The 15041-nt window shown below is 36.4% G+C and overlaps 1 long non-coding RNA gene across 1 annotated transcript; it reads right to left on the bottom strand.

The window, feature by feature from the left end:
* Nucleotides 1–1931: 1931 nt before the first annotated feature.
* LOC128248510 (uncharacterized) lies at nt 1932–14190 on the bottom strand. Its single transcript, XR_008264680.1, has 2 exons — nt 13935–14190; nt 1932–2889 (listed from the first exon to the last, which is right to left on the bottom strand). It is a non-coding gene; the product is annotated as an uncharacterized LOC128248510 (long non-coding RNA).
* Between the last annotated feature and the right edge of the window lie 851 nt (nt 14191–15041).

Here is a 15041-nt window from a genome sequence, read left to right as displayed (position 1 = left end):
ACACATATACACACACACACACACACACACACACACACACACACACACACAAATCTGCATTTTAACATACCTTCATGACACTCTTAGGAAAATCACAAGCTAAAATTATTACAAAATAGTCGACTACTTCAATACATTCATTCATACGTACATACAGAATGTATATAAGCATGTGTGTGAGGAATATTATATACATATGTATAATATTCATATACATACAGAGAGAGAGAGCGAGAGCGAGAGAGCGAGAGAGCGAGAGAGAGAGAGAGAGAGAGAGAGAGCCCTCCACACACACACACACATATATAGAATAATCCCTTTCAGGATACGATCAATTTCATTCTTCTCGTATGTTGTTATTGTAAGTCGGTTTCTATTTGGTTGTGTTCAAAGTATTTAGCGAGCGAGATCAAATTCACTTTCATCGATAAATAAATTGGATTTCTTTTGTCACGATATCTTTGAAAATACATCTCTTGTCCGTTGTGAACTCTACCGACCTACCTACCAACATGCCTACCAATCTACCTGTCTAGCTATCTTATATATGAATCAATCAGTCAATCAAATCTTTCTTTACTTTCTGTAAATGTTTCCTTCTTCTATCTTTCTCTCTCCCATTTTATCCTTTATATACACAAGTGTTGCCTTACCAACGTTTCATGTTTGGCCTCTCTCTTTCTCTCTCTCATTGTTAATGGTATGACATTTTCAGTAACTCGTCGCCTAATACCTAATTTTCTAAAATGCTTGTTGAGGGCATATAACTTTCCATCAATCATTCCGAAGTGTGCTAAGAGTCTACATCGGTCTAAAATTAGATCTTCTGAAATACCGCTTCTCTTTTCTAGAATCCGTTCTTTTTGCTGTTACTAATGTTGTTGTTAGGTCAGCCATGAATGAGTAGATCTATTATCAAAAACATTCCAGCCATGACCACTCGATTTAATTTGCTGTTTACTATTCTACAATTGATCTTAACAGAAAAAAAAACTGGGGTGCAACTTCTCGGGGCAAAACTATTTAACACTAAATTAGGGGGTACGACGTATACACGAGTGCAGCTTATACACAAGTGAGACTTATATGTGTGTGACTCGTACACGAGTAAATCCTGCAAATCCTTTATTGTTAATTTGTTTCAGTCAACAGACTGCGGTCATGCTGGAGCACTGCTTTGAAGAATTTTCTTTGGTCGAATGAATCAATTCTAGTGCTTCTTTTGTAAAGGCTGGTACTTATTCTGGTGGTCTCTTTTATCGAACCGCTAAGTTCGGGGACGTAAACACATCATTACCGTGTTTGTCCACCACTTAACAGCCAGTGTTGGTTAATTTACGCCCCCGTAGCCCAGCAATTTGGCAAGACAGATCGATAAAATGATTACCCAACTTAAAGAAAAAAATAATTACCGGGATTAATTTATTCGACTAAGCCTTTCAAGGTGGTGCTCCTGCATGGCCACACTCCAATGACTGAAATACGTAAAAGTACAAGATAAGAGAAATCATATTTGAAAATCATTCCTCATCTCCTACAGAATGGAAGTAAAGGATAAGATAGCGAAAATTCCTTCGTCCGAAGACACAATGAAATTTTGGTCTATTGCTGATGATCTGAAGTGAAACTGTTGGAAGTAACATTTCGCTCTGAAATTGGGTGAAATCACTAACGTAAAGATTGATGCTTTAATCATTGTATAATGCCGTTTCCAGTGGAGGCGCAATGGCCCAGTGGTTAGGGCAGCGGACTCGCGGTCATAGGATCGCGGTTTCAATTCCCAGACCAGGCGTTGTGAGCGTTTATTGAGCGAAAACACCTAAAAGCTCCACGAGGCTCCGGCAGGGGATGGTGGCGAACCCTGCTGTACTCTTTCACCACAACTTTCTCTCGCTCTTTCTTCCAGTTTCTGCTGTGCCTGTAATTCAAAGGGTCAGCCTTGTCACACTGTGTCACGCTGAATATCCCTGAGAACTACGTTAAGGGTATACGTATCTGTAGAGTGCTCAACCACTTGCACGTTAAATTCACGAGCAGGCTGTTCCATTGATCGGATCAACTGGAACCCTCGACGTCGTAAGCGACGGAGTGCCAACAACAACAATGCCGTTTCCTGGATCAAAACCTCGGAACAGATTTTCTAGCGTTGTCTCTTTTGCTAACCTTAGATGGGAGTTTATTTGCTCCAAAACTTGACGGATTCGCGGTGAGGGAAAATTTGAGTGGAAATATCTTGCTGTGGTTGCACACAACGTTGCAACCAGTATGGAGTAGCATAAGGAAACCGACGTTAGCATCAAAGAAATATCCCAGAACTGGCGCGAACTGCCCAGAAACTGAACACATGCTGCAGCGACCTGAGAAGTGAACTTGAAGAATTGTTGCAAGATGTAATGAAAACTTATTAATAAATAGAGAGATAAAAATTCGGTTGTTTTCAAGTAGATTATTTTGCAATTTAATGGCTGTCATGTCGAAGCGCTTTTGAAAGAGACAGGAATCTCCAAAGAATAGATTGTTTCTTATTTGTACTGAGCAAGGTGACGTGAACATGATGCATTTCAATAATGTTTGACTGATCAAATTGTGTTATATGGCATCTGTTTTTTAACATTTGAATCGAAGATCAACCTGTTCTATGAAGGCAAAAGAGATGAGATCTTCGATGCATTTAAGAGAACAGGAAGCATGAAAATTAAGACTACTAGGCGGTGGCATAAAACGTTTGTAAAAACAATGTTCTACAAATTCCAATATTTTGAGAGCTTCCTTAAAAAGTACGAATGTAAAAAGAAAAATATCAAGCTTGATTTGTATATCCTTTGTGATCATCTGCTGATGGTGTCTAGAGATTTTGCGACATATTTTCCTCAGAAGTATAGGCAGGACCTGGAAAAAATCAAACGTGGATAGTTAATTGCATTCGTCATAAATCACATCAAGCGAGTAGACTTTAGGAAAATGTCAGAAGTGATGAGATAGCTTCGTTATGACTTCACAAATAAGACTTATTCTAAGATGTACTGTTGCTATGGAAACTATCGGATTGAGTTCCTTACTTTCTCTGAGTGCAAATTTATTGACAGAGAGAGATTATACACCTACAGTCATAAAGTAATAAGGATGTACTGATAACAGAACCTAGATAACTAAAATCATAAAACATGAAATCAAAAGAAAACCGAACATATTCTGATAAGATATACACCCAATCAAAACAAAGATATAAAGAATATATAGATATGCAAAAAAAAAGATGTATTAAAGTAGTCCGCTTGGCAATAAAGCCCATCAGAAGGATGTTGGGGAAGTGGGAATTAGACTAGGAATTAAAGTTAGGGAGAAAGTAGAAAAGAGTCATAAGATAGTAAAGTGTTAAGTGAAACTCATGTCAATCGCTTCCAAATACGTCGGTTTTAATCTCAATTTCTTTTTCTCTTGAGTCTACATACCCCCAATCTATTCTATGACAATTGGGTCTCCAATTTTGAGTTAATTTTTAACCACCACCACACATTGACGTACAGACATATTCTGGCACACGTACACATACATACTGATTCCCACATACTGACACACACACACATTGTTACATATACTCATTGACACATTTTTTTTATCTATTAGCATTCCAAATAAAACAAAACAAGAAAACAACAAATATTTCTCTTAAAAGCGACAATCCCCCTTTTTAATGTTGCGTGAATGAATTAAATCTGCACGATTATTTTATGTATGTTGAGGTCCCTGAAAAGATAAACGACAAAATTGGCAATATTGGGTTTTGAACCCATAATATAAAAGAACAACAACATCGAAAAAATACCTTAGGAATGAGAAACCAGATTCGAAATTTCCCCAAAGACACCTGATGAAGGCTGGAGGGTATATCAGCTGAAGCGTTGTGTAAGCAACAAACAAGATGAGGACAAATATCCGTCAAATGTAAATAATGCAAATAATGTACATAATTCCTCATCTCTTAAATATAGAACTGTATCGTCATCAGTGATGAATTATACTCAAGTACTGAGTCGTTGTAGTACTGCGAAATACTTGATCGATATAGCAAGAGTTTATTGTTATAGTACGGTCGTTCCCTCTTCTGTAAATATCAATGATTTAATAACACCTCTCAGTTTCCACACGCTTAATCATTTAGGAAATTTACTCAGTAGTTTATCGCAAGAGCTGAAAACTAATGAAAAATATTTCCAAGTTTTACAGTTCCCCCCGCCCTTTACCAGTGAGCGGTGCTTCTTATTTGCCACGAGTTCTTTTCTGAGCTCTGTGTTATTAAGAATATTTGTCAGAGTTACGCCGAATCACCAGCCACAGGATACAAGCTCTCGACTATTTAACCGGTTGTCAACATCTGCAGACTTGGCTAGCAGTAACAATGAGTTGCCGTTCTTTGTGATGTTAATAATAGCTGATCGGTAAAACTACCACAAACTAATTTATCGAGTCCGAAAGGATGAAATGCAAAGTCGACCTCAGCAGAATTTGAACTCAGAACCTAAGGACGAACGAAATAACGCTAAGCATTTCGTCCGGCGCACTAAAGATTCTGCCAGCTCGAAGCCCTAAGAGAGAAAGAAAGAGAGAAAGAGAGAGAGAAAGAGAGGGAGAGAGAAAGAGAGGGAGAGAAAGAGAGGGAGAGAAAGGCAGACATATATATGGAAGCTTGACAATTGAAATTGTCAAGATGTGGCAGCTGCGTGAATCAAACATGTTCTTCCTGTTGTCACCGGAGGATCGGTTTCGATGCCGCCCAACCTGAAGAAACAACTGGACACTTTAGAAATACCCTACAATCTTGGCGTATGGCAAAAATAGGTTTTACTTGGAACTGCATGAAGTACTGTCTGTTTGAGATCTTTGTTGTGACTTGACAGATGGCACAAATCCCCGGCAAATTCAATATTTTAAATCTAGAACATCACAATATTGGATACTGTGCAACGATAATAATTGACTACCGCTACTAAAACATCGACAATACACACAACTTAATCTCTACAGCATTACCACCCAATAGCAGAACACAGTCAACGCATCACCGACAGAATCTACCCAACATTAACGCACATGACACATAGCACATCCGAAAAACTTCAGATATAACACGTTTCCCACGAAAATGTGATAAAAGTCTAAACTTACATCAGAAAAATATTAATCGAATCCCATAACAAAACGAAACCAATTTAGCACGCAAAGAATTCTATTTGAGTAAATGGAAATGCTAACGACAACTATGGAACGCGGAGGTGCAGCAGGCGCCTTCATTAAACTATTCAATTTATGATAATTGTTACTCTGATTGTTCCTGCATGCTTCATCCGTGTATTACGCTTACGTCATCGACTGTAGGAATATATATATATATATATATATATATATATATATACAGAGAGAGAGAGAGAGAGAGAGAGAGAGAGAGAGAGAGGAGGCAGGGAAGGCGAGAAAAAGAGACAAGCAAAGAAACGAAACGACAATAGTCGAATCCGTGAAAAATAGAAAGAAAGAGAATAAGAGAGAAGCTCTATATTATGAGAGAGAGGTCTACGTTATTAGAGAGTGTGAAGGGGAGGAGGAGGTCTATATTATTCTGCATTTGTGTTAAAATCGCAAGCACGGTCGAACATAGTGAAACAATGCCTTGAAGATGTATAACTTTAAGCTTTAAAAGATTTATCGATAGATAGTTAAATTAATCTCAGTTAGCAAAAGGCTGTCTAAGTTACATTTTTAACTTAAACATGTTTCAGACCAAAACTTGTAGCCATGCTGGAGCACCACTATTCTTAATTTTTTTAATGCTGTCACTAGGTTTAAATGCTTATCGGTATTATGAAAGTAAACAGATATCAGACATCGGCAGGAGGAAAAATAGATACGATAGTTACTCAGACAGCAGACAGATAACGGACAGACAGGCAAACAGACACACTGACAGCCAGGTGAACCTACCGATGTATCAAAAGTTATGCAAACAGAGAAATATATTAATAGATATACAAATAGATAGATCGCTGGACTGAAGTAAAATGAAAAACAAATGAAAATAATCTCATGTTGTGAATAACTGGGACTTGGTGGCTGGACAACGAAAAGTATAGTTTGTCTTCATATTTTTAATTTTAAAATCCCTTGAGTTAACGCAAAGGCATTTTCTAGGGTCAAGAAATTATCTGTGGCATATGTGGAAATTATTTTACTGTGGTAGTAAGTGTAGTTGAGACCAACAGACAAGGCAAATAGGAAGGTAAAACTCTTACAAAAACATTGTGTATAAAGAAGTGTTGAGAGAGTAAGTCTAGAATTTTATTAATCACATGTAAATGTATGTCATTCATATTGCATTCAGTTTATACAGTCAGTAATTACAGTCTGCGACCACATACATTGCTTATTTCATACAGCTTTAAATTAGTTCAGGTTTTGTATTTCTGTTTACATATATATGTATGTCACGTACAGTTTGTAGTAATTTCGTTTGTAATGTAAAATGTTTGTATCTAATTCAGTGACTAAGTTGATACTTTTTTTCTGTGTACATTTAATTATATGAAATATAGTTTGCATTCATTTATTTACTTTGTCAATTATGTAATAAAGATTGTAAATGATAAACATTTAATCAATATATATAAGTTTTATATTTTTAATTCACCTTTTATTTCCTTAAATTATAAGGCACATTAAATCGGTCAAACGTATTACAAAGAAGTAAATAAGCAATGCCATCAAAATTCATTTCAATTATATCTAAAAGCGTTGATTAAATGGAAGGATATGAAAAGAATTCTTTGAAACTCCTTGCTTGTGTTTCATCTACTAACAGTGTTTTTAAATGTGCTGAATTATACCGTGGAATTTCTACAGGTCCCGCCAGTAATAATAATTCCCGATAATTTTGCATGGCGAATAATTTTATGAAGGGAAGTCGATTACAGGGCCTCTAGTACTTGACCGATTCTTCATTTTATCGAACCTGAAAAAAAATGAACGGCAAGTGTGACCTCGGCAGATTTTGAACTCCGAATATAAAGAGTAGTAACTACTCCACCAATTCACCACCTTTCATCATGACAGTAATACTAGAGGTAAAAGGGCCCGAAATATCTCCGGAAGGAGACAAGTCGATTATAATCGACGCCAGAAAAATATTTTCTTTCTCAAAGTCAAAGATACATTAAATAGTCCTCATTGTGCCCGACCCACTCCTCTGACTAAATACCAGTCTGAATAACAATTTTACCTCTTTTTCCCTTTTCGTGTATCACGAAATAAGCAATAAATGCTGGAGAGCATCGGCAATGTATTCGTCGTTTGCATATTCTAATGGCCGACATTTTGGATTTAAGATTAGAAAATTTCTTTATTCAATTCTACAACAGTAACAACAACAGCCATTTCCTATTTTACGCTTTATTCTTATACTTTAGTAATCATTTTTTTGTAATCACAAACCCAGTTATGAATAAAAATAAAAAATATTCTGAACACAAATGAACTTGATTATACTCTAATTTGTTCCTAATTATTGTAGTTCGTATTCTGTGTTTATGTTCGAATCGGTTATTATTCTTCTTGCCTTTCGTTTGTGTATGTTTGTGCGTGTATGAATATATATATATATATATATATATATATATATAATGTGTGTGTGTATGTGTGTTTGGTTGAGGATATAATTATATATTGTTGGAGTAGTTTCTTCAAATTTTCTTTTGTAGCTCACCATTCTCTTCCTTCTTTCCTTCAGACTTGTCATAATGTTTTGTTTCGTTTTCTTTCATCTTTTCATTTTAGTTATTCATTATCAATCAACATCATCAAACAATATCACCATGGTTATCAGTAACCACTACGACCACCATAAATATAATCATTTTCTGAATTGTCGTCTCGTTTATTTTCCTACTAGCATTACTACGACGGAGTCATGGAGCTGCTGACATTTGTTATCGTCGCTGTTGTGGCGTTTCTTCTTCTTTTCCTCCCCCTCCTCCCATCCGTCTTTTCCTTTTCCTTTTCTTTTTCGGTTTTCAGAAGATTAATTTAAAACTAATCCTTACTTTCATATCTCCCTTTGTTTTTTTTTTTGTTTTTTTTTTCTTAGAAGAAAAGTCTCTGCTTTATCTTTGAAACTGATGCGTTGTTTTAATACTTTACATAACCTTTCGGTCTTCCAAATGTGGTCGCTTTCCAGACCGAGATTAATGATTCTTATAACTAATAATAAACTAAGAGATGTCTTCTATTATCTTGATGTTATCTACAGATTATAAATTAAGAAAACTGAAAAAAAAATCTACAACAATGTCTAACGTGTTTGATGACATGAGCTTTTTTACAAGTGTGTATAGAAAATCTAATTTAACATTTTAGAAGTATCAGATTGCTGAAGCCTCATGGTCTTCCGATTCCCAATGATTAGATTCCTTGGTTAGACTAAAAGCTTCTTCAGATTGTTATAGACTATCCAAGATTATTAACTCATTGGATTATTATGCTAGATGGATTTCTTAGATATTATCCATATAATACGGCTTCCGCTTAATTCATCGTTCCGCCTCTTATTTAATGAAGAAATTGTTGCTGTTGAAAATTTGAAGACCATAATTGTTCCTCCTGTGCCGCAGACTGGAAATCCTTACAGCTTAATAGAAACAGCGATTGACACCCAAGAAGGACGACAAACATGAAAGTCAATATCCAGTTATCGAAAAGAAGCAGTTGCTCTTTCTCTCCAGCTCTTCATTTAATTAAGCATTTTAATTTAGTTCCAGTTCGTGGTTTGTCCTACTTCTAAAAACTTGAAATTTTCATTTCTATATTTTTATAAATCCGAAAGAACCACCATCTTTCCAATTAGTGTCACTTTGCACAACAAATTCTTTTTTTTTGTTTGTTTCTGAGTTATAATATATTCTTTGTAAACGAATATTTGTGTTTGTCGTTTGCATTTTTTTCTGTTACTGCCCTTGCTTATATATGTGTATGTCTGTGTGTGACGAAAGAAATAACATCTTGCCTTAGAGATCTACATGGTGTTGATGTGGAAGTTTTCAAGGAACGTCTGGACGGATTACTATCCAAGATACCAGACGAACCCACATCGCGGCAGGAGACACAAAGAAGAGCAGCTCCGTCCAACTCGCTATTTCACCAAAACAATACCAAAAATAACACCGAGTAACACAGGTGGTTATTTTAGATGGGGAAAATTTACAGTTTACAAGGAATAAAATAGAAGAATAAAGAGTAAAAATAGTTAGATAAATATAGACAGGAGAATAATGTTCACAACTCATCTTTTTCCAGAGGATATGGATGTCGATCGGTATGAGTTGTGAACATTATTCTCCTGCCTATATTTTTCTAACTACTTTTACCCTGTATTCTATTTTATTCCTTCTAAACTATGAATTTTCCCCGTCTAGAATATTCATACCTTATCTCTGATGACGGAAACCAGTTGCACGGACATGCTAACCACATATATATATATATATATATATATATCGATCAACCATATATCTATATATCGATCAACAAAAATTGATCCAGAACGATACCAAGAAAATTTTGAACACAATTGAATTCGAGAAAGATCGAAGTGCGAATATTTCAAAATCAGAAATGTCGATCATGAATAGTAACATGTAGCTGGAAATATTTAAAGAATTAAAAATCAATAGAGACTTCGTATGGATCAAAAAGATTAGCCACAAAAAAAAAATGAAATTGGTTGGTTTATTCTTTTATTTGTTTCAGTCATTTGACTGCGGCCATGCTGGAGATCGCAATTAAATGAATGAGCGACAGAAATAATTTTCTTATATACATAGAGACATAAGCTCATTCAAATAGAGAGAGAGAGAGAGAGAGAACGAGAGAAGCATTAATACGAGAGAAACATTAAAACGTCTGCTGTCAAATAAAGTCAGCGTAGAATCAGCGACGCCAAAAAAGGTGGTGCCAAAACAGCTGAGCCTAAATGTCTCATGCCCAGTATACGAAGCCTTATCTCAATCTTATTACTCGAAACAAGCAAATGAATTTCCACAAGAACAAAAGTGATGCTGCAATGTCTTATATGTATGTAGAATCAATTACTGACCAACAAATCGATCATTTTTATCTGATGCTGACACACTTAGCTAACATACCAAAGCATATTAGGAGTAGAGACAAACGTTATAGTGTGTAAATTAAACATCGTTCGTATTAGGGTGATTTCAAGCTGTCTGCTGTAGATTATAAACTACTTGATATTATCTTACGGTGCACCGATTCAGTAGGGAAATAGGTGAGGAAATTCAGTTTGGAAAAATGTGACGAGGTCGCATTGAAGAGAGAAAAGAAATAAGAAATAGTAGTGTCACATCAGATAATGAAATGGAAACGAGTGAATTAAGCTAAAAATAGACGTTCAAAATATTTAGAATATAATGAGCAAAATAGTACAACACACTAATGAAATAAAAAGCGAAGAATGAATTTATAGACGCGTTAAATTAAAACTAAAATAATAGCTGGTAATTCCCTAATTGCTTCAGTGTGATGTTACACTATTAATATTCTCAGAGTGGAGGCGCAATGGCCCAGTGGTTAGGGCAGCGGACTCGCGGTCATAGGATCGCGGTTTCGATTCCTAGACCGGGCGTTGTGAGCGTTTATTGAACGAAAACACCTAAAGCTCTACGAACCTCCGGCAGGGGATGGTGGCGAACCCTGCTGTACTCTTTCACCACAATTTTCTCTCGCTCTTTCTTCCTGTTTCTGTTGTGCCTGTAATTCAAAGGGTCAGCCTTGTCACACTCTGTGTCACGCTGAATATCCCAGAGAACTACGTTAAGGGTACATATGTCAGTGGTGTGCTCAACCACTTGCACGTTAATTTTATGACCAGGCTGTTCCGTTGATTGGATCAACTGGAACCCTCGACGTCGTAAGCGACGGAGTGCCAACAGCAATAACATTCTCAGAAAGGAGATTATTGGTTTATCAAGATTAGTTAAGAAGCCAAGCAAAATGACCATTTCAATATATTACGTATTACTCGTAATATATTATAAAACAGTCGCTCCAGGACGACGATAGACGATAGCTGTAAAGGAAAGAGCAAAGTCAAGCTAATACAGCTATAGAAAAATTCTAAACAAAATATTGCTTTCCGATTTTGGCACAAGGCCAGCAATGTCGGCATAGAGGGTAAATAGATTACATCGATAAAAGGCAAAGTCGACTTCGGCAGTATTTGAACTCCGAACGCAAAGTCGGAAGAAATGCTGTTATGCAGTAAAGATTCTGCCAGCTCGCCGCCTTAATCCTGAACGAAATATTAATTTCAAATTTTGGAACAAGGACTGCAATTTCAGGAAAGTAAGAAAGTTGATAACATCGACTCCAATATTCAACTGGTACTTATTTTATTGACCTCGAAAGGAATGAAAGACAAAGTCGACTTCGGAGAGATTTGAACTCAGAAAGTAGTGATGAAAGAAGTGCTAAGTATTCCTCCCCCCACCTCAGGCATGCTGAGGATTCTGCCATTTCGCTGATTTATTCCTGAACAAAATATTATTAAAAGACATTTTCCATCTTTATGGACCCCCAATAACTATAAAATAGAGACTCGGGTTATAAACAATACCAAAAAAAAAAAAATTCAAATGTAAGAACTAAATGAAAAACAAAAGCAAAGGCTATTCAATACCCGATGAGACTCAAGAAGTAAAGCATAAAAGATAACTGCTATGTATGCGGTGATTATGGATGTGTGTGGCGTGTGTAGTTTTTAATTGCCCATTCTTAGTTAAAATATGACAGAACTGGGGTTTTATGAAGTAAAAGCTATGAAGTTATATGTTTAGAAAAGACACGGTACGAACATACAGCATGACTTTGAAAAACATTCTAATGCAATGTTATTTCAGGACATTCCAATTGACACAAACACTCGCTTTTGCATTCTTTTCAAAGACTACCCGTAATATATATCTTCTAATTGCTGTATCATTTTCAACAGACATTGTCAGTATATTTATAAAAGAACTGGATAAGCTGTTCAAATAAAAAAATATCTAGTATATGTGAACTGAAAATAGAAACGATCTCTATTACTAAAGGCGCATTGGAGAAAAACAACAGGCATTAGATACTTACACAACATACAGAAATAGTACTGTTCTTTGTATAAATAAACACATACGTATAAATAAAATGTTGGATGTCTAATAGATACACGGAGCTGTGGAAACTTCTGTAATAAAAACACACAAAGAGGAATGTCTCAAACTGTTCTGTAGCAACAATCATTACTGTTCTGTTATTGTTATCCATAAATTTCTGCAGATATAATCACATGCAAAAATACAGCATATCCAGAAGGATTACTATTTTTTTTTATTAGGCATTAGCAGCAGATGGACCATGTAACCAGAGAAACCATTCCTTTTTAGGAGAAACGAACGACCATGAGCTCCAAACCACTCAGGCGTTTGCTAGAAGATAAGATGGTCAAACGGTAAAACAGACATATATGATATAGGACTTACCCACATCTGACCGACTTTTCGAAAAAATCATCCCTTACCCATTTATCAGTGAGACTAGTAACACTGACCACAACCTCTTCCCAGTTATTATTAATCTGGTATGGGATCGAATGAGACCACGAGTATCTTTATCAGACCATCAGTTCGACGGCAAAAGGCATTGTCCAGTATGGAATATGGTGTTGCCCTTTAAATGTCGAATTGCCAGTCCATTGATTTGTCCCAGTTAATCATTATCCTTGTTATCTCATGCTGCTGCTCTACCAATATTATGCAAATGGCTTCGATTTCTGATGTTTCCGACACCATCACGAAGATGCCACTCACACATACAGACATAGACGGCATATCCGTGTCCCATCTCAAGCGGAATGTCCTGTAACGCTTCCAGCTTGAACAGTAGTGGCTTGAATGCTGAAACATACAAAGATATCCGAATGTCTGTGTGCATGAAACGACACGGTGCTGAATCTTGACCGTTTACTCTAACCACTCTCTACATTACTTTAACTGAAAAAGGTGGAAAACATTTATCCAAAAGTTCGCGTTAGGGTGCTTCGTGTGTTAAGGGTTCCATAAAAAAGCCTTCCATCGTGAGATATTTTTTAAACTACACTTCATGTGAATTTCTTTCCCATAAATGTGTATATTCAGCATTTTGTCCTTATGAAGAGCTTGTCTTCTATAGCTTTCAGGTGAAATATTTCCGTTCCTCCACCATCTGTTCGTACCATTTTTGTAATGTTTGCAATTATATAGGCGCAGGACTGGTTGTGTGGTGAGTATCTTGCTTACCAACCACATGGTCCCCGGGTTCAGTCTCACTGCGTGGCACCTTGGGCTAGTGTCTTCTACAATAGCCTCGAGCCGAATAAAGCCTTGTGAATAGATATGGTAGACGGAAACTCTAAGAAGCCCATCGTACATATATATATATATATATATATATATATAATGGGAATGTCTTATCTCCCTTCTCTCTAGAGACTCCATTTGACATGTTGCAGCATACCTCGGCTATTCTTGAGAAAGCCTCATCTCCCTTCTCTGTCGAAACTCTCGCCTTCGATTTTCTGCAATCATCCTCGCTTTATACGTGTTTCTGGAGAGATTACGTCTTTCCTTTGATGGCATATTTTTCAATATTGTAAACAAAAAATTATGAACTTAAAAAAATATACATTAATCTTGATTTTTGTGAGCAGTTGTATGTATATAGTATGTCTGTATTTTTGTATGCAGTGTAAATTAATGAAATATAAGCAAATGAACGAAATAGAAACTCATGTATGGAACTGCTAATTTAACGGTAAATGCCACAATAATTATTACAGAGAAACAAAGAATTTTATATTTTACCTTGCAACTGCTGCGATGATTAATAACTGGTAACGGAACTGTAAATATGTATTGTTTGGATGGAAATAAAATTCCGTATGGCCCCAGACCGCACTTCATTTGTCCACTGAGTATGTAACACAAGCAACACACAGCGAGGAGAAAGAGACAAAAATAAAATAACACGTGTTAAAAACTTTTTTTCTAAAAACGTTCAATGACGTTATCTGGAGTTCAGGGTTCGAGTAGATGTCAATCCACCTTTCCATTTATCATTACCGTTCTTTTCATTCGATTTTATTTTTTTCCCCACTTTAATGTTTTATCTGTCCTTGTGCTGTCTCCTCTGTGTTTCGACCCTGTGTGGTTAATAAGAAACCAAGTCGCCAGGTGTGTATATGTACGTGTAGATGTGTGTGTGTGTTTAATAACGTACCGTATATAGTATTTTGTATGCAGTATAAATTATTGAAATAGAAGCACGTGTAGGGAACTGCTAATTTAACGGTAAATGCCACAATAATTATTACAGAGAGACAAAGAATTTAATATTTTACCTTGCAACTGCAGCGATAATTATTAACTGGTAATGGAAGAGTACGTGTGTGTTGTTTTAATGGAAATGAAAATAAAATTTCGTATTGACACTGGCCAGCCCGCACTATACACATGTCAGTCGTCAGGTATATATGTGTAGATATGTGTGTGTGTGTTTGTTTAGTAACGTACCGTATATAATATGTTTGTATTTTTGTATGCAGTGTAAAGTAATCCTTAAACTAAGAAACGGTAGCATGCTGGGCGAAATGCTTAGCGGTATCTCGTCTGCCGTTACGTTCTGAGTTCAAATTTCGTCGAGGTTGACTTTGCCTTTCATCCTTTTGGGGTCGATAAATTAAGTACCAGTTACTCACTGGGGTCGATCTAGTCGACTGGCCCTCTACCCCCAAATTTCGAACCTTGTGCCTAGAGTTGTTGTTGTTGTTGGTACTCCGTCGCTTACGACGTCGAGGGTTCCAGTTGATCTGATCAACGGAACAGCCTGCTCGTGAAATTAACATGCAAGTGGCTGAGCACTCCACAGACACGTGTACCCTTAACGTAGTTCTCTGGGATATTCAGCGTGAC

This window comes from Octopus bimaculoides, chromosome 8, assembly GCF_001194135.2.
Source record: "Octopus bimaculoides isolate UCB-OBI-ISO-001 chromosome 8, ASM119413v2, whole genome shotgun sequence".
NCBI lineage: Eukaryota > Metazoa > Mollusca > Cephalopoda > Octopoda > Octopodidae > Octopus > Octopus bimaculoides.
Note: the sequence above shows the minus strand (reverse complement) of the source record. Positions and strands in the feature narration are given on the sequence as shown.